We start from the raw sequence: 27,500 nt of genomic DNA on the forward strand, positions 1-27,500 counted from the left end.
TTCTGATGTATATATATATATAAGTCTATCTCTGTTGATTTGTACAGCTATAGATGGCTACCTATAAAGTAAATGATGATAATGATAAACATGAGTACATAAGCGGATTATTTCAAATGCGTTGTTTTTATCAAGCCTTGTGACTGTCCTTATTCGGCCAAAACACGCATGACAAGTAACATGTTTTACCCTATATGGTATATAATCTTTATCGCAAAAAGCCTATGCGGCGCTGCAATAGTATATCTGACTAGAACACAAAGCCACACATAACAACCAGCACGTATGATTATCTATATATATCCGCTGTGCTGAAAAGCAGAATCTCGGACAAATGCACACATAACAACCAACATTATTTTCAGATACAAAGTCACACATAGGCCTAACAACCAACATGTATTTACCCTGTGGTATGCTCTTTATTCGCAAAACATGTATATGTGCTATATAGGAGTGCCTCTGACAAAAATACAAAATCACACATAACAACCAACATTTACAGCGTACTCTATTACTCTTTATCCTTCAAACGTGTATGGCATGCAGGAATATCTATGAAAACGTCACACACAACAACAACAACAACAACAACAAAATATACACAAAACGTGTGCGCAGCAAGTCACGCACAACAACAAACACTTATACTCAATGATACTCTTATCCTAAAAGCATGTATACGCTTCAGAAGTACCTCTGACAAGAATACAACAATCACACACAACAAAACATGTACTTCATGGTCTACTCCTTATCCTCAAAACGTGTATGTCCTGCATGAGTGTGTATTCCACATACACATATATACATATAATAGCTCTCACCTGCTCTAGATCTACTAGGGAAGTCTACCACACGCATTCAGTTCTTCCAACCATTTACCCGCAAGTAGATAAATCATCAGAAACGCTTAACGCGAGTATAAGCTCACGGGGGGAAAGAATGCCCCCCAGTATGCAAAGAATAAGGCAAGGAGAGGGGGCAGAACGATGGAGGAGAGGGGGGGGGGGGGGGCACGGAGGTTAAGGTGGGAGGGGGAGGGCAAAAAGCTGCAGAAGCCCTGGAATAGCTGATGGTAGGATGGGGGAAGGGGGAAGAGTGGGCGGGGGGGGGGGGGGGGGTAACATGGAGAAGGCCTGGGATAACAGGGTTGTGGACCAGGGGTGAAAGTAGTCATCTTCGTTTTCATCTGTTTTCACTTCTAACGCTTGTATAGATTCTGACATGAAAACGTGTTCTAAACCTGGGTTGAATTACTGTGATGTTTTTCTGTATGTTGCCTATGTGAACACCACCCGCCATAACGCAAAAAAGACAAGCGAACATCAGCACAGTAAATAATTGTTAGCAACATATTATATAGTTTCATTCATAGATTTGTGTGTTCGTGTCTGTTTTCCTTCATCGTTAGCTTGTTGTTTCTTCAGTGTTTTCCAGGAGTATAATTATGCTATATTGTGATAAATTGTTAGGGTGAAAATAGACTGCCCAGACGACCCCCCCCCCCCCACACACACACACCTGCACACCCATACAAACACGCCCCCCCCACCCCGCACCCTCACACACGCCCCCCCCCCACACACATGCCCCCCACACACACACACGCACACGCACACACACACACACACATGCACGCCTATGTATGAGGTGTGCGTTTCCCTCTAGAAATGTTTAACTTCATTTGTATTTTCATTTTGTTGTTTTCTGTCAGTGTGTCTATCGGCGTGCATGTGTGCATTTCTGTTTGTCTTCCTGCATGCATGCCTGTCGTCGTCTGCATCATTCTTTCTGTCTTCCCTCCATCCATCCTTCTTTCCGTGTGCGTCTCAAGATCACCACCGTATTTAGTGTGTGCAACCTTATTTTAATAATCTCAAGAAATCGGGTCTAAAAAGAAGACGTCCAAACAGGGAGGTCAATATAAAGAGTTTCTTGAAACAAAAAATCAAAAGAAAGGTCTAAAAAGAGGAGAAGTCTTAATTGGGGGGGGGGGGGGGGTGTCTTAAATGGGGGTTTCACTGTACAACCCGCCGGACCAGTAAGTCTAGCGTGATTTATTAAGACGGGTGTGAAACGGATACCTGGCGTTGCATGCTTAATTTAGGACCCGTATTAACACGTAATGGCTAAGAGCGACGCCGTGCGACCGGCCCCATATTGGCTTCCACCCCGGGTAGAATTTCCCATGAATGCATACCCGTAATACGAACGGGTATAGGCTGGTAGGAGCCTGAGACCAAAGGGCTAGGGGCGACTTGTGTGGTTTGTGTGTTGGCCTTTCTGAGAAAAGTGTTGTTATTTCTTTTTTTCCGTTTTTTGTTGTTGGTTTTCGGGTGTGTTTTTTTGGGGGGTGGGGGGGGGGGGGGGGGGTTCGGGTAAAGGAGTGTTAAGGGTGTTACAATGAACGAGGAGTAGCAGAATTATAGGACAAGAAGTGAAATCCGTTATTATATAAGATGTGCATCTGTATTATCTGAATAAGTCAGCCTCCAGCCTCCTTGCGCTCTCTGTGTATTTCTCCCCTTTCCATGCATCATATGCATGGTGTGGAAGAAATGGCAGGTATTTTGTAAATATATATAACAAACTTGTTTTAAACTCAGGCTCGCAGTAAAAGCCTTTACTTTATGTCATGTTAAGTGATAAAGCCACTCATAACAATAAAACAGCAACAACTACACACATACCAACCAACAACAAACAACCGGGAGAAACACACACACACACACACACACACACACACACACACACACACACACACACACCCACACACACACTGACACACACACACACACACACACACGTCCACACATGGCACTCCTCCAGAACCATTTTCAGCAACTTTTATATAACAAAATGCACAATCAGTTAATACACACCCACACGCTCTCAATGTATACACACATGTACACAAACCACAGCGTAAAACACAACCGTTCCGCTATAATGTTGCGAATCTACATTGCGCACGTGTTTGTAGGTCACCGCATGTACCTCACCAGGTAGTATCGATTTCCACTGCAAGTGACGCCTTACCACCCCTTGGTGAGATTTACTTGTCTCAGCATGAGTTTGAGAACCACGTTGAAATGAGCAAACATGCAAGCTTGACATTACCCGGTCACGCATGACAGGCTGTGTCCAATGTACTTCCGTGTTGTGTTACAATACAGATATATATACCTGATTGATATGACGTTTGTTTCTTTCTTATCGACGATTGAAATGGCAGAAGTGATGTAACTGTTTCCTTTTTTTTAAGGGAAGGGTGGGGGGGGGGGGGGTCGTACGTTGCATCAGAATGAGTTGAAAAACCATGTTGAAATTATCAAACAAGCTTGACATCACGCATGACAGGTTGTGTATAATGTTTTGTTGTAAAATTGCCCTATTTTTACTCTCGCGCCTGTTTTCTCTTTTTCTTTCTCTTTGCTCGATGCAAGTAAGTAACACTCTAAGGGAATTAAGCCAAAACATCACCCCCGTCTGCAAAAATAAAACACAAAAAAGGTTACATATTCGTTACCGGTCGGTTTCTATGACGAGTCATTTGTTAAAGGCGACACACTGTATAGTTATACGCTTTGTTTTTCTGGCTGGCTTCCTTACAAAAGACAAGGACGGATGTCGCTCTAACTATAACGCTGTTCTTTGAAGAACGTCTTCCCAGCTGATAGGTTAAGACAGCCACATGAAAACCCTGTCAACTCCCATCAGCGTTCACATCAAGCCAGAGAACTACTAATCTCGCGCAGTCTTCTCTGTCCCTTTTGCTTATAGTGTAAGCTTATACACTCTAAACCGAAATGCTCCACTTGTGAACACACTTGTTGTAACCAGTTGTGAACACTGTGCATGATACACTGTTTAATTCTAGTTGTAACCAGTTGTGAACACTGTGCATGATACACTGTTTAATTCTAGTTGTAACCAGTTGTGAACACTGTGCATGATACACTGTTTAATTCTAGTTGTAACCAGTTGTGAACACTGTGCATGATACACTGTTTAATTCTAGTTGCAACCAGTTGTGAACACTGTGCATGATACACTGTTTAATTCTAGTTGCAACCAGTTGTGAACACTGTGCATGATACACTGTTTAATTCTAGTTGCAACCAGTTGTGAACACTGTGCATGATACACTGTTTAATTCTAGTTGCAACCAGTTGTGAACACTGTGCATGATACACTGTTTAATTCTAGTTGTAACCAGTTGTGAACACTGTGCATGATACACTGTTTAATTCTAGTTGCAACCAGTTGTGAACACTGTGCATGATACACTGTTTAATTCTAGTTGCAACCAGTTGTGAACACTGTGCATGATACACTGTTTAATTCTAGTTGCAACCAGTTGTGAACACTGTGCATGATACACTGTTTAATTCTAGTTGCAACCAGTTGTGAACACTGTGCATGATACACTGTTTAATTCTAGTTGCAACCAGTTGTGAACACTGTGCATGATACACTGTTTAATTCTAGTTGCAACCAGTTGTGAACACTGTGCATGATACACTGTTTAATTCTAGTTGCAACCAGTTGTGAACACTGTGCATGATACACTGTTTAATTCTAGTTGCAACCAGTTGTGAACACTGTGCATGATACACTGTTTAATTCTAGTTGCAACCAGTTGTGAACACTGTGCATGATACACTGTTTAATTCTAGTTGCAACCAGTTGTGAACACTGTGCATGATACACTGTTTAATTCTAGTTGTAACCAGTCGTGAACACTGTGCATGATACACTGTTTAATTCTAGTTGCAACCAGTTGTGAACACTGTGCATGATACACTGTTTTATTCTAGTTGCAAAAGTAGCACACATTGTAATCGCTATATTTAGTGTTCACAACTGGTTACAAAAAGTGTGTTTAAAGGTGGAACACTTCCATTTATACTGTGAAGTAGTTGGAGTGTATATATGTCACGCTCGTAACAGGTTATGTGTACGATTATGTGTGTATAATTATATAGGACCCGAAAGTAGTCGACACGATGTGTGATGACGGTGCGGTAGAATTTACAATTAATATAGGTAAGAAAGAGTCTATACTTTGGTTCTAAACTGTTTGTAGGATGTTGTGCACTGGCGCAAGAACGGAAGGGAACTAACTAACTTTGTTCTTGTGATTGTACTTCTACAGTATTACGAGTGATATGATGAAATAGTGTTCATGAATGTGTGCGTATGTGTGTGGAGGGGGGGGGGGTGTAATTTATACTTAGGCCTTGACGTATTCGGCTGTATAGGGCTTAATATATATGACACAAAAGTAAGGGAAGCATGCAACTGCATGACAGTTACCGCGATGATACAGTTGAGTTTGTAACACGTTGTACGATGAACATAGTTTGCAGTTTGGGAAGATGCGTAATTACAATTCTCACTTTAATTAAAAAGAAAACGCACCAGTAACCAGCGTAGGTACGTTTATATCTATAATCAATATTTCGGCACGTTACTGCCTTCATCCGGATGGTAAAATTCTCACTTTAGTAAAATTATACAGTGGTTCTCATAGGCTGTAGGATTTTGTGTATATGCCAAGAAAGTGAGGGAAGCAGCACACACATATATAGCCAGCTACTGTGGTGGTATACTTACAGTATATGCAGCTTGTATAACGAACGACCTGTATAATTGTGATGAAATAGTGTTTGGGTAGGTAAAATTACATATTATACTAATATAGTAATAATAATAATAGAACATTTATATAGCGCTTCTCCACAGCTCGAAGCGCTTTACAATGAGTTTTTAAAAGATGGTACGATGTTGTGTGGGGCAAAAGAGTAAAAGATACAGCTGTTAGTTAATATGATGATATGTGTCATTCACTGCATTATAAACTCATATACGTAGGGTTTGTTGTACTTTATTGTGTTTGTCTCTCTCTGTGTGTATGTCTGACTGTCTGTCGGTCTTTACGTTATCCCGTATGTCTGTATATGTCTGTCTGTCTCTCTGTATGTGTCTGCATCTGCGTTTTTACGTGTATATGTACGTCAATGTGAATGAGTCGGCATATGTCAATATCTCTGTCGCTATATATAGTTTTAAACGTCAGTGGCCTCAATGATAAAACACACTAAATCGCCTCTAGTAACTGTCAGATAATGCATGCACACTTGACAGCTTCAACTTCCTTCTGACCTAATGCATTCAAATGAGGAACAAGTTACACCATGCAGAAAGTTAACCAATGAATGCAAATGCCTTTGGTAGTAAGCTCCCAACATGTATGTCAACACTTTGCACGTCCAATAGCACCGCCCTGATATGGCCCTTCGTGGTCGGCTGGGCGCTAAGCAAACAAACAAACAAACAAACGTCCAATAGCATTCGCTGTTGGTAGATGATATAAAACGCATAAAAATGTAACACCCCCAAAATCCGGGTTATAAAATTTTATAACAGCTCCTCGGAAGCCAACATGCATTTTTCCTTAGGCAAGAAGGGGAGCGCAAGAGAGTCTTGTCATCTCATAAATTATGACCACTCATGATGTGAATTTTATATTACTCCAAATCTGCTGACTTAAAATTATGAGAGAGCTTGATGCGTGTTGAGCTTTGGCGAGTCAAAGCTTAAAAGCCTAAAAGCTTAAAAGCTCTGAGACCGTTTCTTGTTAATTTGTGTGGATATACTTAATAGTGGAAGGGGCCTTGTGGCGATATAGCTATATATAGCACGATTGATATATTGACCCGTCTCTATAACGTACAGTAATGTGAAGATGTGCAAACACACGCCACCAAAGCGACTCTCCATACATGAAAAGCGGAGGGAAAATATGAACTGATATATAATAAAGACCATCTGCTTTACATCAGCAGTGTAGAACCCCCCCCCCCCCCCCCCCTCCTTCCTAAGCAGTATGACCTCACGCGAAGCATGCAAGCCACACGAGCATGCATGTGCACTATGTAGCCGAGCAAACTTTAAATTAGTGTGTCACGCTGCACTGTCAAAAATATACAAGTTTGGACAACGAAATCATGGTTCTAATACTTATGAAAAATAATAATAAATAAACGACAATAAAGTAGGTTTTTAGAACGTTTAATTATATAACAAAATAAATTTCTTACAAATGTTGACCTGTCTGTTTTTAAAGTGGACCAACAATAGACAAACATAGATGAAAAAGGATTACTGTGACTTATCCGTGCATGCATATTGATGTTGCTTCTTCTAAAGTGGCTGAAGCTTTGACATATAAATTGTTATAATGTACATGTATATTTATAAAATACACCTTCATATTTTTGCAAGTAATACGTAACATACACACACATTTTGTCACAAAAGAAACAAAGATATATTTGAGTTCCAGGTGATGCTGAATGTATCTATAAAAATGTACTGTCCTTCAATTTCTTTAATTACGTATATCTAAGATTATTTTATTGAATTTTATTTTGTTGTTTTCAAAACAATGGGCAGTCTTTTTGTTTTTGGAATTGTTGTTTTCAGTTAATTTTATTTACCGTGTCATTGTTGCTGTTTTTGTGTGATGCACACATGAAATAAAACGTATATATACAAATATGTTGCCATATTTAATTGTGCGAGCATGTGAGCCCTCGAGGCTTTGATTTAACCACTCATATTTTTATTTTTATTTTCTATTTTTACGTATTTGATTTTTGAAAATCTACATTTACTTTGTAAAGGCCAGATGGGCCATAATAGAACGAATGAACACAATGTGTTGACAGACTTTATAGCTGATTATATCACTTTTTAAATTGCTATCCTTTCATAATTGTGCGCGTCCATGGATGTTATACTAATTCAAGCCAGACGTGTTTGTATCATGAATAAAACAAACGACTTTTATTGCCGTTCAAATTGTAACCGGCTTGTCGAGACAATATGCACTTTTATTATAGCGTTGGATGTTGAGCACATATGTCTGACAAAAAGCACTGAGTGAGACAAACATTGATGTGTAGCCTCAGGTCCGTTAATAATGTATGCGTTGCAGAATCGGTGTGTTTATACTGAAACTACAACATAAGAAAATTCAAATGAACAACGATACATTTAAAATAAATTAAAAAGTGTTGCCTTAACAGTTCTTGAGCTTGCAATGTGACAGATGAAGACTCACAATGCCATAAATTCATTCAAAACATATTACCCATTCCCACAAAATGTATACATGCATCAGGACCAACACAATTGCATACACCTACACAAAAAACACTGTAAAGGTGGTCGATAATAAAAAACACAATAATAAATGAATGTAATAACTAGATGAACGACTACATATACCAATCAATAAATCAATAAATAAACAAATAAATGAATCAATAATAAACCAAATCAATAAATAAACCAATCACGAAATAAATTAGCTACACAAATGCATAGTATATAACTTTTTTCTATATACTATACTAGCAACAATCTAACGGAAAATCCAACATACTGTTTTTGTGCAGGACTGTTTTTAAGGTTAGATTGCATCAGCCAGTATATAGATACAACACCGTTTCTGCATATTCTTTAAATTATTTCTGTCTTTCTTTGTTTTTGCAGCGAAATCATGAAGTACATAGAACTGCTCAGTGCTGGGGTATGTATTGCATGTTCTTGTCAAACCCTATACGACTTTATAAACCAATTTTCCCATTAAAAAAAGAAAATAAACAGACAAAGCGCGACCTTTTTTTTTTTGCTCATGAAATGAAGTCGATTGTATTTGCTCGGGAAGGAAATTAATTATCACAGCTGGTGTTCATTCTGATGTTATGTATATATGTTTATGCTTCTTTTTTTTTCATTTTCATCACTACCGTTCATACATGCAGATATAATAACACCGTTCAGAATTGCACATATAATAATAGTAATGAACCCAAAGGCGAATTATTTGCAACCGTACGGTGTTTATTGTGTCTGTAGAAAGCTTGAGCGACTATCGAAACTGATTATGTTATTTTTTTTGTCATATGTTTTTATACTACATTTACAATTAACATTTTAAAACTGCAAAATCAGTCCATGCTTGTTTCCCTTTTGGACAGGTCCAGACGGAAAATAATATTAACAAAACATCAAGGAACATGGCACACACAAAATCCGAAATGATTGAAACAAATCTGACTATTGTTCTAATCTAATGCACGGGCATACTTTAACATGTACAACTGTATGATGCAATAACTGTATGTATGTAAACAACACCGCGTTGAACCACCAAACAACAATTGTAGCAACGACATATATATCAAGCAAAAAACAAACACTTCCCCAAAGGTAAAATAAAAACCAAAAAAGAAACTGTATAAAGAAAGAAAAGCAGAACATACGCCTAATACAGCAGAAAAAAAATGAAAACAAAAACAACAAAACACACAGAGAGAAAGACATCACTACAACGAATGACTACCAAAGACTACCGATGAACTGAAACGGACGCTACCCAGTGGATTAGCTTGGCTTTTCTCAATGATATGCCGGACAGCATCAAGATATTCGAACCCGCTCTAGCTTTGAATCCACCCGGTCATTAGAACCCTCTGAAGATTGTAGGACACAACTTGGACCATCTGTCTAACTTCGCGACTGAATACTGCAGAGACGGCAGGGGGGTTAAAGTGACAAGGCTACCACTTAAAACGTGTCATATTTTGAACAGCACTACATGCATGCTGTGCGGTTGTAGAGCTTCTTATTTCAACAATAATTATACTTATAAGATTCCAAATGTGTGTTAACAGAAAGCAAGTAACAAGAACATATTTCAGGCAGGTTGCTATGTGTATTTTGTTTGTGTGGCACAGTTGTAAAAATGGTCGGGATATTTATACTTGTCAACAATGTTCAGAATGATTATTATATAGCAGTCCGCTTTTCCTCGCCGTAAAAAAAAAAAAAAAATAAAAATAAAAATAAAAATAAATGATACAAATATCGGCAGACATGCCAAAACGACAAGAAAGTTTTCAGAAATTCGAAATTATAGTGTAGGCGTGTTGCCAACTGCATGCCACTTCTTCTTCTTCTTCTTCTTCTTATTCTTCTGCGTTCACAGCCAGCTGCCTCTTGGAAACAATTCACTTTGTTAACGGCCACAAATAAACTCAAACCTTGTTGTTGGTTTTTTTCTCCATGTGTAAGCTGGTGTTGATTTCCTGCGATTTTTGTTAAAAAAATATATATACAAACGGTTTTTTTTTCCTTGTTATCGTTGCCTGCGTGTATGCATTCTAAAAACAAGAACATATAACTAAAGAATTTAAAACGAGAAATTTTCGTTCAACGTCATGAAGCGTAAAATTAGGTATTTTGTTTGGATTCGTAAATGATGCATGCAGCTAACATTGCACAGGTTTGTAAAAAGTTACAACAGGACTCAAAAACCACATGGTTGTAAGAAGAAGAAGAAGTATGAAAAGACATCGCCCTGTATAGGACTATATTAATTTATGCATATAGGGTATGCAAGGTCTGGTGTGAGTGTGTGTATGTGTGTGTGTGTGTGTGTGTGTGTGTGTGTGTGTGTGTGTGTGTGTGTGTGTTTGTATACATGTGTGTGTGAGTGTGTGTATGTGTGTGTGTGTGTGTGTGTGTGTGTGTGTATGTGTGTGTATGTGTGTGTATGTGTGTGTGTGGGTGTGTGTGTGTGTATGTGTGTGTGTGTGTTTGTTTGTGAGTGTGTTCGACTGTGTGTGTCTCTGTTTCTAAAAACAATGTATGTGTGTGTCTGTCTGCATGCATGAGTGCCTGTGTCTCTTGTCTGTCTTTGAACAGTCATGACTGTGTGCGAAAAAAAAGAAAGAGGTACAGAAGAGAAAGAGGATGACAGATTCAGACAGAAGGGGAAATCAAAGAGAGTTCGACACATTATTTTCATGTAAGCCTGAAGCTGTGGAAGTCATTGCTTTTGCTTTGAGCCAAACTGACGGTGCAACGCTTCATAGTAAACGCTTCTTAAGAACATACTGGCACAACCCGGATTGCTAACATCAAAGAAGTATTTTGCAAGTCTCAAACTCATTTCGTCGCGCATGCTCATGAAGAAGATCTGCAGCACCCCAAAGTTTTCAAATAATCAGTTTATATTTTGCCTATTATGTTTGTTGTTAGTCTTTTTGGAAACCGTGACAAGACGGTGCATGTCTTGAAAACTGTTGTATAATTCACAAAGTAGTCTTTTTAACCCTCCACATTATCATGTTTCGTTTTACCAGCTTATAGCTTAACGTTGCAGTGTGCAGAACGTTATAGTTGACACCTCTGTGCATATTTCACAATTTATTGTTCAACCCTCAAAATTATCAGCCTTTTCTTCACCCCAGCTAAGCCATCACGTTGAAGTTGTGTTGAAAGATTTAGCTGGCGCCTCGCCGCCATAACAGCAGCAAGATTGCAAAATGTCCGAAAATGCCTCCGAGTAAAACGCTCATATATGTTTAGCCACGATGCCTGTAGGGGTATGTTTTATGGCGCGATGAAGACTCGTTACCCTGTAGTTAGGGACAAACCGCTGATGGTACCCTATCATTACAGGCAGGGTGGCATGACACAGAATACTGCTTCGCCGCGTCATGAAAAGGAAAGGGTGCTATAGTTGGGAGTTTGCTTTCTATATATACTACGGGTGGGTTTTTTTTACTACAAACACACAGACACACAGCAGACAGTGAGACACACAGGTGCAGCGATGGTGGAACTGTGCAAAATTAAATGATATCCGACTTTCGCAAACTTGTTTTCCCCTTCTAAATCTTATATATACAATGTAAACACCGATTATCCGGTTCATGTAAAGGGTGAGGCTAGGCTGTTCGTCAGATGCAAGAACTGACTCGACAAGTAGCTATATGATGGACGATGTGACGATGGACTGTGGGATATACAATTATATTTGACTGTAAGAAAAAACGAAAAAAACAACTTCGATCTTACACACACGTCATGAACTACTCATGCAAGTTTATTACTTGGGTTATGAAAAAACAAATGGGGCTGGCCTGGAATGTTCGTTCTCTGCTTGTTATTAACTACACGCACAACAGAAAATGGGGTTCCAGGAATATTATAGAAGACTTGTGCGATATATAAGGTTATCCGAGAGGCATGATGATATTTTTCAATATCAAACACGCGTAATACAATTATGCCCAGTTTTCTAAGTATACTATACGAGGATTGCACTCTCTACACTCGGTTTAAGTACACACAACTGTCCAATGGAGGGAACAAACCGAGAAAGTAATGCTTGTTCTGCATGTTATGGGCCTGTTGTGATGTAAACTTATGTCAGACTCGCATGCACGAACATGTCCGCACCATGCAGTGTCACTCACATGTCAAAGTTCGTTCTCGTCAAATAGTTGCATAATTCAAAAGATTGACCTGCGCAAACATAAAATTGCATGTATTGCAACTATCACACACATGTGTATCCTGTATCACACATATCACAGGCGTTAAAGTGGTGGTTTTTTTCCGGGTTCAAGCGAGTCGGATTTTAAGGCTAAGGCAAGACGCAAGTCGCCGTACATAAAAGCAGACATTAAAATTCACTGCGGGTTGATGAGTTAAAATGATGGACGCCCATAGCCTAAGATAGGTGCTAACTTTTTTGTTAGGGCCCACACCATTAAACGGAATAGTTGAATCAACATTCCCACTCCCCCTCCCCTAACCCCTCCCTCACCCCTCTCACAAATTGACGATATCCTGGTAACATCCCCTCAGCCCCCACAAAGACAGAAAGCGATCGTAATGCATTCATAACCGCCTCTTCTTCCTCGTTTTAATGGAGCCATGAAGGCCAACTACAGGCAAACAGGGAGTACTCTTTGTGGCTGAAATAAAAGTTTGTAGCCCAGGCAATGAAATGGAAGAAAATATAAAAGCAGCAGCAGCAGACTTACCGGTCGTGCAGAAGCGGTGGTGTCAGTGCAGAGTTAGGAGCGGTTTAAAGAGCGATGTTAGGAGAGAGGAGGAGACGAGAGGAGTGGACGAGAGAGGATGATAAAACTGCCCCTGACTCCTTCCTTTCCGTTGCAAAGCAGAACAGTTACAGACTTGGCACTACGACTGCCACTGCACTCTCCTTTGCACAGTCTTGTCTGCTACACTCACTCAGTTCTGGCCCTTTAGTTTCGTATTTTCAATACTGCACCACAGTCTCACTGACTCAAACTTGGCGGTGGGCCGGCTTACGATTTTCCCTTTTACTTGTTTTATATTCGAATAAAAATCTTACACCTTCATTGCACAAGCACGCGTGCTCTCTCTCACTCCTTTTTGCACCGTCTTGGCCGTTCGGGGACCTCAGATTGTCCTCAGAGCTGCGAGTTTGCAAGAATATTCTACTGGCAGAGAGGGAAAATACAGCAAAGCAGACGACACTTTGGCATAGCGCTTGCCAACGAGCTGCCGCGCCGGTCTCGGCAAACCCGCGCGAGGCAGTAGGTCACGCGCAGGGGGCGGAGCTTAGCGTTTCACAGACCACGCCCCCTTTTTCTCCCGTCTTGGAGCTCAGAGACGCTGGGAAACCGCGACTCAAGAATCTCGGATGGCGGCTCGAATCCGACCGTTTTCTCTCTGTTTCGTTTTCTTGGCCGTGAGTAGCGTTGAACTAACGAATTAGTCGTGTGTGTTTTGTGTGTGCTTTTGTTTCGAAATACAATTGTTGTTGAAGTGTTGTGAGGCTGTAAAGAAGAATAAAGTAAGGTTGATTTGTGTGAAGTTTAAATAACGAGCATCGCTGATCGATTCTCTGTCTCTTGTTTTTTTACTTTTTTTTTTAAATCTCATGCAAACATTTGTTCATGTGTGTGTGTGTGTGTGTATGTGTGTGTGTGTGTGTGTGTGTGTGTGTGTGTGTGTGTGTGTGTGTGTGTGTGTGTGTGTGTGTGTGTGTGTGTGTGTGTGTGAACATCGTGATAATGTGTGCGTGCATGCCTTTAAAAAAAACCATTGTCACTTTTTGTTTATTCGTGTTGTCACACATATCAGTTTATTATTTTCTCAGAAAATGAAGGGATGTGGTATTGTCAAATTGGAAGGCAAAACAGATCATTTCATCAACAATAACTGCACTAAAACAACAAATAATTGCCCTTTATATTCATCTTTAACACAGTTTAAGGCTGTTCAGTAAAGGCAATCATAGACTTCAACTGGTCAGAAAATTCAATACAACAAATGTATCATCCCAGACTGACTATGTATAAGCAGTGACCACGCAAGTTGCTTTGTAAACCAGTATGACCTAATAGATAGTAAGAATACATCTTTTTTTTTTTTTTACTGAAGCAGCGTAACCAGTCAAACTATGAGATGTGATGATTTAGCTTATCTGCACGTCATAATTCATCATGACAATTTAATACACTGTACATCACGTGCCGTCATACCGTACTTTCGAAGAAGGCAGTTTGTCGCGGCCGAACTATTGATGAAGAAAGTACTAATCTGGTTACTGATGTGTCCTCTTGTTCTTTAAAGATGTAGCCTATGTAGAATTAGCTTGTATATTATATTGTTAGGAACCGGCAATTCGTCAAATGCAACCAAAACCGACAGGAGTGATTGGCTCACGAATTGTGTTACGGTATCTTGTTGTTATGTCAAACCGATGAAATACCGAGCATTTTCGGTTAAAACCAACCTGGTTTGAGTCATACACACTTCATACATACACAGTTATACACCCTCAGGGCTAGCCCTTGCTTCATGTGTAGTATACAAGTCTTTCCTATCTCTAGGTACAAGACAGGTTATGGGTTCACTACCTGGTTTCATACTGAGATATTATCGCTGGTTTATGATCGTTCAATGGTTAGTTTATTTCGCACAGACATATACATTGAGCTGATGTACACACGCGGGAGATATAGACATATTGCTGTAAAAGGCTTAGAAACGCATTGATTTGTCGATGATATGCTCATAAGATCTCAGAATTATTGGAGCGTATTAAGCCTACTTAAAAGGAAATTAAAATATATGTCAAATGAACAGAAGAATGTGCAAGAAGAAATACGAGCAAGAAGGCAATACCTATCCCTGTAAACGGCTTACGACTGTAATAATATGTCGATGTTGTGCTCCTTTCATCAAAGAAATGTTACAATATATTGGTTAAATATTATTTGAATAATCTATTGAAGACACTACTGACAAAGCACGTTATACAGATAAACACAGTACCCAATATTGACGGACTGTGTGATGATAATTATCTGCTGCTATGGTCTGTTGAGACAGTGATATCAAAGTCGAGACCGGAGGTCGAGATTTTGATATCACTGTCGAAACAGACCAACAGCAGAAGATATCATCACACAGTCCGTCAACGTTAGCTATATTGCTATTTCTCTGGACATTTTGTATTCACTGTACAGAAATTACAAAAGCATTTGTTTTAATTTTGGCTGTTTCATATCCCTCCCTCTGATTATTATTTATTTTTGTTCACTCTTTTCGTGTACTTTCCAGTGTTTCCAAATGTCTTTTCTTTTAAAAAGTAATTAGTTACTTGCTCAACTAAATTCTGGGATAATTACATTTTCATATACGGTATATTTTTTAGTTTTTAAATTTAGGTGTCTTTGATTTTGAAGTGGGGAAGCAATAAAGAGGTCGTCGATATCACTTTTGCAATGAGCTCAGTCAGTTTTGCCCAATTGACCAATGGAAATCTACGTAACATATGAAATAGCAATATTGATACATATTTACCGTTGCACGTGAAAGGCTGCATAAGTTATTGATATTATGTTCCTCTCGAGTATACAAAATTGGACAGTGTATTGCTTGAAATGAAATTAGAATATCTTTTAAAATTACAGAATATTGAATATAATTTATACAGAGAGACATACAAGCAATATGTCCCTTTCATCTAAGAAATGTTCCACAACGTTTTACACCTGTAGTAATTTGTCACTATATTTATTCTGTCTAAAATAAAATATTAAAGAGTGCTGCTTAAAAATGAATGTAACACAAATTGAAGTATACACCTGAATTAACCCGCATATAGACAGGCAGGCAAAAATAAATAAATACCACTATATATATTCATAACAAGATTTGTCCAAAGAATATTTATGTTAACCTATAAATGTAAAAAAAAATTTAATTTTTTTATATCTATTAAAATGACACAAACGCAGACAAATGTTGTAAAGTAAGACGAACAAAGAAAACAAAAACATTTTTCTCTAAAACCTGCAATAAAGCAGCTGAATGATGTTTCCACAGTTTAATCATTTCGCCGTTGAAATGTATTGTTAAACATTTAAATACACAGACAGACAGACAGACAAGCAAACAGACTGCGAGACAGGCAGACAAGCAGGCAAACAGCATGAGAGGTAGACATATGCAAATACAGGGGCATAGGCAGACAGACGGACAAGCGCACAAGCCTATATGCACGCAGGCAGACATATGCATGACATGCAGGCATGCAGACAGACACACGTTATAAATGGACATGCACACTGCAGACAGGTACATCCACATGCAGACATTCATAGAGACACGCATTCGCAGACTCCAACAGAGAGGGAATAATAATTAAGGTATTTTCTCCACCGCCGGGTGAACAGTTTCTGCGTTATGGTTTGAAATCAGAGAACCATGCAAGATCGAGAAGAAAAACAAACTTCAAAAGCTTGCCGAATGGTGTGCAAGGTGTAAAGCTTCTGTACTTCTCATGACGACAGTAGTTCAGATGGTGGAAGTTATTAACATATTTAATTAGCTCAGGGAGTTATTTACATATTTGTTATTGTTCTGGGTTAAAGCGATGGCAACCTTCTGTGTCTCCGTTAATTTATAGCGAGTCTTCCTTTATATATCCTTTTTTTCTCCAAAAGGTTATATAACACCTATAGAGAAACAGAACCAAAAAGGACATCTAAAACATATAGTTATTCAGCGGAAGTTGATCCACTCATGTACATTGGTTTTGCTCGTCAGTATCGGTTCCAAATGTTTGTAAAAAAACCAAAAAGAACCATGCATTCGCGTATAAAATCAAAATATGCGTCATTCGTCATCATTTATACATTGTATATAAATGATATAACTGTCGCTGTATGTACTGAACCTGCATTAACGCAAATATACTTTCATCAGCGTTGTACATAAATGTAATTGTTAATAGGGTTGTTTTAAAACAACACGGTAGTTTTGTTTACTGGCTATAATTTTAAACAAACCTCAGAAGAAAATAGAATACTTGCCTTTTGTAACGTAAAAATCCACTATGTAGATATCAGATGCATCTGATTTTTTAAATAGTTAAAACTAGCAATCAGCGGAAAGCAACAATTAATGAGCTGTCGGATAGAAAAGGGGCAGTAATTGTATGCGAACGAATTACGTATATATATAGCTGAAAAACGGCGTTGGAGTAATTTTACAGTGATGAAATGACACCATGTTTTTTTAAACAACAACAACAACAATAACAACAACAACAACAACAACAACAACAACAACAACAACAACAACAACAACAACAGATGTCTAAACTCAAGGACCAAAGTCTTCCTGGGTTTTGACTTCAACACAAAATAAAATATCACTCAAGATTATCTTTTTGCCTATAAGAAAACGTAATTGCTCCCAGTACAGGTCATATACGTTCATAAGATTTGGAAGCTAGCCTTTTTTTCCCTTGTATTTTCAAGAAGTAAACGATAATATTTTCACTGAAATGGTCACGTGACTTGCAACCAAACATAGCTTACATTACAGCGCTTTCCATTCTGAGAAAAAAAAGCAGACGATATTTCAAAAACAAGTCTACCACGACGAAGTTGTTGTTTACGGGTTTAAATCGGTAGATGCATGTATAAGTAGAGTTCTCAGTTACGAAAAAACCCAGTATATCAGACTTTCGTAAGAACAGAAACTATATAATTATATATGCATGAACAATCTTGTTTCTTGGCTTATTTTAGAAACGTTGCAAGCAATGGTATTCTATCTTTCGGGGTTGTTTTTTTTTTCAAATACAAGAATAGTTAAGAGGTCATAAACAATGTTAACAAGATTTATAAAATGTACTGTATAGTACAACAGAACAAACACATACAAAAGAAGCACATGCAGTTAAACATGATAAATCGAATTATACGACTTGATATAATTATACCCAGTGAGTTGCTTCTTCGTCTCTGTAATTCTATGTATATACAGTGTGCAAATATTCGTTGTAATTACACGCTAGCAAACTGAGTGCATGCACACTAAAAATTGTGGCCTCTTTTTTTCGTTGACTAGCTGGCGACAGATAAATCCTTGATCTGTATAGCTGTCTAGACTTGTATAACATTTGCTTAGAAAATAATCCATCTTTTTGTTGGAAGAAATTGAAGTTTATGTAGTAACGGATTGCCGCATAAACTGTTTTTCGCTCATGGCAATAGTATGAGTGACGCCAACTCACATTCTGGTTCTACTGTGTCGACATTGATAACAGTATAGTTTAGACCTCCACAAATCTGAGAAAATCAAGTCTAAACAAGTCGCGTAAGGCGAAATTACTACATTTAGTCAAGCTGTGGAACTTACAGAATGAAACTTAACGCACTGCATTTTTTCACAATGACCGTAGTCCGCCGCTCGTGCAAAAGGCAGTGAAATTAACGAGCCTGTTTAGTGCTATATTGGTTGCCCTGTGCTGCATAGCACGCTTTTCTGTACCTCTCTTCGTTTTAACTTTCTGAGCGTGTTTTTAATCCAAACATATCATATCTATATGTTTTTGGAATCAGGAACCGAGAAGGAATAAGATGAAATTGTTTTTAAATCGATTTTTGAAATTTAATTTTAATCATAATTTTTATATTTTTAATTTTCAGAGCTTGTTTTTAATCCGAATATAACATATTTATATGTTTTTGGAATCAGAAAATGATGAAAAATAAGATGAACGTAGTTTTGGATCATTTTATAAAAAAATTATTTTAATTACAATTTTCAGATTTGTAATGACCAAAGTCATTAATTAATTGTTAAGCCTCCAAGCTAAAATGCAATACCGAAGTCCGGCCTTCGTCGAAGATTGCTTGGCCAAAATTTCAATCAATTTTATGGAAAAATGAGGGTGTGACAGTGCCGCCTCAACTTTTACAAAAAGCCGGATATGACGTCATCAAAGACATTTATCGAAAAAATGAAAAAAACATCTGGGGATATCATACCCAGAAACTCTCATGTAAAATGTCATAAAGATCGGTCCAGTAGTTTACTCTGAATCGCTCTACACACACACACCCACAGACAGACAGACAGACAGACACACACACACACACGCACACACACACACACACACACACACACACACACACACACACACACACACACACACACACACACACACACACACATACACCACGACCCTCGTCTCGATTCCCCCTCTATGTTAAAACATTTAGTCAAAACTTGACTAAATGTAAAAAGGAGGGAGTCTTAAAATTGGGGTAACTTTACAGTGGTTATGAACACAAAATCTGATAAAGTAAAAGGGGAGGTCTTAAATTACTTGGGGGGTCTTAAAAGGGGGGTTCCACGTACTGTATATAGCCACTATAGTGAGGATGTAACCCATACATTCGACGCATGCAGTATGTCAAAACTGGTGTGAACTAGAACAAACTTGCCGACTTTCTGCACTATTCAAAGTCAACTCTGACGAGAAGCAGCAACATCAAGCGTGTATTGTGTATGTCTTCTATGATTATATATTTAGTGGTACTGGCACGTACTCGTGCCTATATACTATAACATTCCAGTTGTTTCTTTCTGGTTTCTTGTTCGTTGTTTGAACACAACAATCGCAGACGGTTTCAAAGATCGCAACTCTTCCTCCTCGGCATTGGAGTGATTTTACAGTGAAAGAACTACGCTTTGTTTTATACAACAACAACAACAACAACAACAACAACAACAACAACAACAACAACAACAACAACAACAACAACAACAACAACAGCAGCAGCAACAACAACAACAACAACAACAACAACAACAACAACAACAACAATAACAACAAAATAATGTAAACACCCCCATATCCTTGGCACAAAGGATCAAAAATAAAAAAATAAGCCCTAAAAAAAATAAGGCCTTATTTCTGGAAATAAGCCCTTATTTTTTTAATTAAGCCCTTATTTCTAAAATAAGGCCATATTTTCCATAATTAAGGCCTTATTTTAGAAATAAGGCCTTAAATATTTACAGCCATAAGGAAATAAGGGCATAATGAAATAAGGCCTTAATTCTGTTAAGGCCTTACTGAAATAAGGCCTTATTTCTGTTATGACCTTGAAAAAATAAGCCCTTAAAAAATAAGCCCTTAAAAAAATAAGCCCTTAAAAAATAAGCCTTTAAAAAAAAATAAACCCTTAAAAAGAATAAGCCCTTATTTTTCTGCGCATCGCTACTGCGCATCCGGACATTCGAAACGGCTCTTTCCCTGGTTGATTTGCGGCACGGAGTTGCATTCAGGCCAGAGGATGACGATTTTCGACAGAGGTTTGTGTGTTGGCCTCTATTCAGCTTCATGATTGGTCCAAAAAATAAGGCCTTATTTTGTTAAGCCCTTATTTTTCTAAGCCCTTATTTTGTTTATGCCCTTATTTTTGTATGCCCTTATTTTTATTAAGGCCTTACAGAAATAAGGCCTTATTTCTCGTAAGGCCTTATTTTTAAATAAGGGCTTATTTTTTTAAACCCATATTTTTTTTAAGGCCTTAAGGAAATAAGGCCTTAATTTGGAAATAAGGCCTTATCTGTTGGAAATAAATATTTCCAGAAATAAGGCCTTATTTCCTTAAGGCCTTATTTTTTGGATTTTTGACCCTTTGTGACCCCCATTCAATCGTTGTATTCCCACGGCCAAACACACAACAAATGCCTCAGAAAACAGAGGGAAGCGACAAAGCAAAACAATGCAGCAAAATATACTCCAGTTGATTCCAGCACCTGTACTTCATGTATAAACTTTCCACACTCTGGTTTTGCCGAAGAAATTGGAAATGACAGCTAGATGTCAAGCAAGACAACTCTGCGCTGAAAGATTTATTACGTAGTCAGACGCCAAGTTGCATGCTGGGAAAGCTGCTGAATAGCGAGAAGCTGTACATAAGTTCAATGCACAACGCGATATAGTGTCACGAATAAATTGTTCGACATATGCCGACATTTTAAAGCTTGATCGTATTCACGGTTCATGCCCCTCTGTTGTGAATGAACACGACAATTTCGTGTAGTTTTTCTTCGTCATACAGGAAATAGTTGTGTCTTTGATTTTCTTGTCTCTCGGGATGGGTTAGACTGTGCATTCCTCTTTCAACACTATGTATACTGCTGCTGCATAAACAAATACCATACTTTTCTTGTCCTTGTTCTGTTACACGTTGTTTCAGCTTTGATTGGACTTTTCTACCACTGTTTGTTCCTTGTTCTTGAATATTTAAGTCAAGTAAATTTTTGTATGAGTAAAGGAGTCAATGTTATGCTTTTTCAAGCATCAAAATTAGCATCCTTTTGATAATTGCCCCAGCCCATCTCTCTCACACACACACACACACACACACACACACACACAAACTCACACACACACCGTCACACAAAGACACACACACAAACACACTCTCTCTCTCTCTCTCTCTCTCTCTCTCTCTCTCTCTCTCTCCTACCCTCCACAGTGCACACAAGAGCGAGTCTGTTCAAAACACCCATCTCATCAGCAGAGCCAATTTAGAGAAGAATCACATTATCAAAAAACAGAGTCGTGCTGTCTTCACCAAAACCACTTTGCCCGTCTTTCGAACTCACTCCGGAGGAACTAAACCCGTCGTAAAACTTTGGTTGAAAAAAATTAGTATTAGGGAGCGACCCGGTGTTAAGACGCAGTTTTGTCCGAAACTACCGTCGTGCCATTGGTCGGGGTTTTGGCTTTTCGACTCCCCAGAGCGTCAGAAGGCACATCGAATCGATGGCTAATTAATTTTTGTTGTGCCACGGTGGTGGATGTTTGGCGTTTCCTTGTTAACTTAACGGGAGCAATAGTCATAAAGGCTGTCGTTCAATTATTACACTTAGTGAGCAGTGATGTAGTTTTTGGTACCATGCAGTGACTAAGGGAGACAATTTGAGTGAGCCCAGGCATAGTTTTGTCCCTTTGTCAGTGGACTCTGACGTTTAATTGAAGGGACTTAGTTAGGGGGAGGGGGGGTGAAAGAGAGAGAGAGAGAGAGAGAGAGAGAGAGAGAGAAAGCGAGAGAGAGAGAGTGAGAGAGAGAGAGAGAGAGAGAGAGAAAGAAAGGAGACGGACAGAGATAGAGACAGAGACAGAGAGATAGACAGAGAAACGCACAGAGTGAATCACCAAGTTGCCGCTAAACTGGCGGCATCACTTTCCTAATCAATAACTCACTACCTGCTTAGTTTGTTAGACACGCACATTGCAATAAAAGGCATCAAGTCTAAAAAAAAAAAATTAAAAAAAAAACCACCAGCAGCTTCAGTTTATATAGTCAACCAAGAAAGAAAATGACTTACAAAGACAAATATCTACAACACGAGCAACTCTTCGTTATACGTGCGATTCCGATATCACCCTCAACACTTAGGCCTATGATTCGAGGAAAAACACGGCATCTAGTTGCCCTTAGACTCGTAAACGGAATATAACAGCTCTGTATTGAGATATTAAACGCCGCCGTAAAATTATATCCTCTCCCAGCCTTGCTTGCCCTGCGCAGCGAAATAAAGTTAAAACCTGAGGATTGTCTGTACAGCAGGGACGCATGGAGGGGGGGGGGGGGGAGACAAAATAAGTGGGCTGCGGCTTTTACAGCATGTTTATGTGGTATATAGTGCGAGTTTACGCGCGAGTCTATTGTCTCGTGCGCTATTAACACACAACAAACGCCAACAGGTCGCTACAAAACCGTAGCCCTTCTTCTAACGAGGTGAAAATGATTAGTAATGATGGTTTTATTCGCTCACTGTCAGCCGGGCGAATCTCTCTTTTATTATCTTATAGTGTTCCCTGGTTGCAATTTGTGAGATTGTTTGTTATATATATAGGCTTATATATGAGTTGTTCTTCAGTACTGGTGACAGAAAGGGGGAAAAGTGGTCAAAATTCAAATCTCTAGTTTTGTTTTTGAAATATTGCTTTTCATAAAGCAGAAATACTGTAGTATCTGTTGTACATAAGAAAAAATCACTGGTTCACATGGTTCCTACATAATCTAACTTTTAAAGCTGGTTCTTGTGTGTCTGTGTGTATGTTTGTATGATGACGATAGGACCCGAAACGGCTGCACGGACTGAGACAGGAATTGCAGAGAATGTTCTTTGCCACTCGAGTCGTGTCATAAGGTACTTTTGGAATAGCAAATTTGAAAGGATTCTTCAAAAAACGGCGGAAAACATTATATACCCTGTGAGCTATCGAGGATCCTCCCCGTCTGGGCTGTCGAAACATGGTCTTGTTAAAAGACGTTTTCAAATGCGGTTAACGGAGAGATACACTCGAAGCACATTTAGCGAAGTTATGTTGCCAAATCATCAAAGATCAACATTTCACTACACGGATCGATGCACACAGTCGAAATAGATGTGACTTTCACACGACCGAAGACTACTTACTAGCAGACTAGCAGACGACAAGATCTAAATATTTAGATCAGTGTAAGAGCAATCCGTTGAAGAACAGTTACTCCGCTTATTCGTCTTCAGTTAAGCTTATTTCCCCTGCCATAAGTTTCCTTGCAGATCTGCAGTCGCGTAGTGAAATGAACTAGTGTCATCGGAAGATTCTTCTCAGTCAATGATCAAAGCACAGTAAGTTCTATGCTGACAAAAGTCACTTTCGGACAACACGACGATTGACTTAATTTATGAGCCCAAAGGTAACAATATCGACAAGAATGTACGCATTTGACATTAAATGAAACATTCATAGACAGTTTCCAACTCACCAGATCTGCCAAAGAGCCGTCATTCGTGAAAAAACGATGATTTTAATCAGACAGGTATCGGAAACAAGCCTTGGTCACCTGCGTTATTCCTTCCAAGGCGACGTGACGGCGCCACATTTGTTTGTTTATGGCTGTTTATCGCGAAACACCACAGTTGAAATTTGTGTGTAAAATACCACAAATTTGTGGTGAATCAGTTCGTCATCTGCGTTTCGATTGTAATTAAGTCAGATTGGAGTTACTTTGAATCGAAGGCGAGGGTAACCTGCGTTATTTGTGGGACATCGTGAACAAATTTGATTGCAATATTTTATACAGAAAGTAAATTTCAATGATTCTGGCTCAGACTTGTAGATCTGTTATGCAGTGTGTTGGTAGTGTATCTGCTTTTCTGCTATGAAGCTCATTTGGAGTGATACGCTGATCGAAGTGGGGTACCCTATGTGGGACATCAGCCGTATGCAGATTACGCCTCAGAACACTCTCGCATTTCACAAAGACAACAATAATTTGCAACATTTCAAGAACTGCATCAGTTTTATTAGATACTATTTCAACAACAACAGCACAAACACGACTATTATCAACAACACAGAACGGGAGGTAAGTCTTCAAAGACGCACCAAGTGTGCGTTCCCGTTTTTGGACGCCATTTTTGCTGGCATTTTCACAGTAAATCTTAATATTTCCATATCTATTGAATGATTTTGGTATTTTCTTTGATTGTGCCGATTCTCCTATCTCTCTGGCATGTACTGGGTGCTTTGTGACCAGTTTCTCCCCTAGACTGTATTGAAAAATGCGTCCGTGTGAGCTGACCCCCACTTGTGACCAGTAGCAAAGAACAACTCATATACGTGTGTACAAAGTGCACCCAAGTTATTACCGTTTCTTCAACCAATATTAGTCGTCGAATATCTACGCATGTGGGTAGGTTTTTTTGTACGAAAGAGTAATTGTGTTTGCTTGATAATTGATATAAGGCAAGCACTGTGTAACGCATCTCCCCTTTCCTTCCTTCTTTGTCTGAGGTGTTCTTCTATAGCGTGTCCACATTCACAATAAAACATACATTGTGGTCTTTTTTTGTCGAGTCAATAAGATAAACCTTTGCCTTCTCATTGCCACTACCATCATCCATCCCTTTTTTTACGCTTATTATTACTCTGTCTACAGATTAATACTTAATTCCAGAAGTGATGTCAAGAAATGACCGGAAAAAAAAGCTTCCCAATTTAAACATTCTTCACCATGCATCGTCCAGCACCTCTCTATGTGGTACTATACCATCTCTGTCTGTGTGTGCTAAACAGACGTGTCTAAAAATAGTTTATGTCTGTCTGTTTCTGTCTATTTTGTCTGTCTGTCTGTCTGTCTATCTCTCTCTTTTTTGTTCTCTCTCTCTTTCTCTCACACACACACATACATACACACTCACACACACGCACCCACACACACACACTCACTCACTCACACATACACACACACACACACACACACATGCACACATACGCACGCACGCAAGCAAGCAAGCACGCAAGCACGCACAAACACAAACACACACACACTCTCTCTCTCTCTCTCTCTCTCATTCCTGACCAGGTCTACAGACCGATATTGGCGGAATGCCAGAAGTGATGCCAGAGACATAACCTGGCTCGTAAAGCACGGGCCCCAGGGCAGGGATGTGACATTTATACATGAGTGGCCGGCCCTTAAACCTTCTTAGTCGTCTGCTGGTCACTCTCTCTCGCTCCCTGACCATCTACTGACCTGTTCGTTTTATGGGGCAGCTGAGGGAAAGCGGGAAGGAGGTGCGGTGGGGGTGGGGGAGAGGGACAGGGAATGGGGGGGGGGGGGGGGTGACGCCGGGAACGGTATTAGTGAGAAAGTTAATTGTCTATAGATCGAGCAATTCCATGCAACCTTTGGCTCTTGACTTGTAAATGTTATTGGCAGGATACTGCTTGTAGCATCGGGAGTTTGTGTTGTATTTTTCTTCTTCTTCGTTCATGGACTGAAACTCCCACGTTCACTGACTCATGTTTTTGCACGAGTGGATTTTTACGTGTATGGCCGTTATTACCCCTGCCTGCAGGAAGCATACGCTGATTTCGTGGAGTTGTATTGTTCCAAAATGCACTGCTTATTTTTTTTTTTAACATTTTTGTTTAATTAGAAGCATACTTGTGTAGTTTTGGAGCCTCAGTTAAAGACCTTGCTTGCACATGACTATAAGTCCAAAAAAAAAAATTGTCTGTTTAGGGTAACCCGACCGACCCTATCGATTTGGCGCCGACCCAAAAACTTTTTTTTGATTTCAAAAAAAAAAAGAAAAAAAAAGAGGTAAAAATGCTAAAAAGAGACATTTGGCGTTTCTTTCTCTCCCTTTCTCTCTGTTTTATTTATACGTTAGTTTTGAAACATGTATTCATCAAATATAAGAAGTGAATGTTCAGCCAACATAGCATTTACACACAAAAAAACAAAACAAAAAAAACCAAAAAAAAATTTACCTACCTACCGACCCTACTTTTTTTGGTCATGTTACCCTAAACAGACAATTTTTTTTTTTGGCCTAAGTCTTAATTTAAAAGTCAACAGAAAGGTAAGGATAGGCTTCATGCACGTAAGAAGCTGTCAGAAAGTTGACTTTTGGTATATATTCAAATGGAGGGATGGTCTTATCCCATGTAAAAGCCTGGTAAAATCTGAGATGATGAACCAACATGTTTATACGGGAAGGAGTGTAAAAAGAACCCGAAGAAGAACCAACGACGAACAAGAAACTGGAGAAAAAGACAATCCCCACATCTCTGACCTTCGCTGACAGAGCACTCCCAGGGGAGGTAACTGGACAGTGTTTCTGTGAGTGGTTATCTGCCGTGCCAGGTCACTAAGGACGCTAAACGCGACACCAAAGGTTTCAGCAATGCACTCCTCCAAAGAACAGAAGGTGTAATTGCTCAGATATACACGGTCCTGTTTCAATGCATGATGCGAGTTTGCACCCGGAAATCCTTCTCAAGTTCTAAGATGAAAGCAACAAAAAACAAGAAATTCCTCCGAGGTAGGAAAAACACCCCCGTCCTTACCATTCTCACTGCCACCAACTGAGCAGGCACTGCTAACAAGTGTGGTTATTTCCCTTTGACCATTAATATGTCCCTCTATAAGTCCTTGTAGAATCTTAATCCACCAATAACTCCCTAACCGTGTGTTTGACTGGTCCCAATTTTTGTAAGGACCGTCTCAGGAATGTATAGAACCTGTTCACCAAGTTTGGCGACGATCGGTCCGTTCATTCTTGAGATCTATATGCGAACACAAACAAACAAACAAACAAACACATCGACCGAAACCTATACACACCCCTATACCGGGGGTGTAATAACCACTGTGTGTGCGTTGTGCAGTATCTGCTGTTTCTTCCAGTCGAGACAATATTCGGGTTGGTGTATCCGAGAGTTAAAGGCACTGTCTTTCCAA

At 39.2% G+C, this 27,500-nt stretch overlaps 1 protein-coding gene and 1 long non-coding RNA gene across 2 annotated transcripts in view; one reads left to right on the forward strand and one right to left on the reverse strand.

Moving 5' to 3' along the window:
• The window catches only part of LOC138947059 (homeobox protein php-3-like), a 113,925-nt gene extending 100,592 nt beyond the window's left edge, over positions 1–13,333 (reverse strand). Inside the window, exon 1 of the mRNA XM_070318480.1 lies at positions 12,918–13,333. The gene's annotated coding sequence lies outside the window, so the exon portion shown is untranslated. The remainder of the gene's footprint in view (positions 1–12,917) is intronic.
• Positions 1–27,500, forward strand: part of LOC138947060 (uncharacterized) — an 81,437-nt gene that overhangs the window by 9,777 nt on the left and 44,160 nt on the right. Inside the window, exon 2 of the long non-coding RNA XR_011449536.1 lies at positions 8,569–8,605. This is a non-coding gene — a long non-coding RNA (uncharacterized lncRNA). The remainder of the gene's footprint in view (positions 1–8,568; positions 8,606–27,500) is intronic.

Source organism: Littorina saxatilis, linkage group LG14 (genome assembly GCF_037325665.1).
Source record: "Littorina saxatilis isolate snail1 linkage group LG14, US_GU_Lsax_2.0, whole genome shotgun sequence".
Lineage (NCBI taxonomy): Eukaryota > Metazoa > Mollusca > Gastropoda > Littorinimorpha > Littorinidae > Littorina > Littorina saxatilis.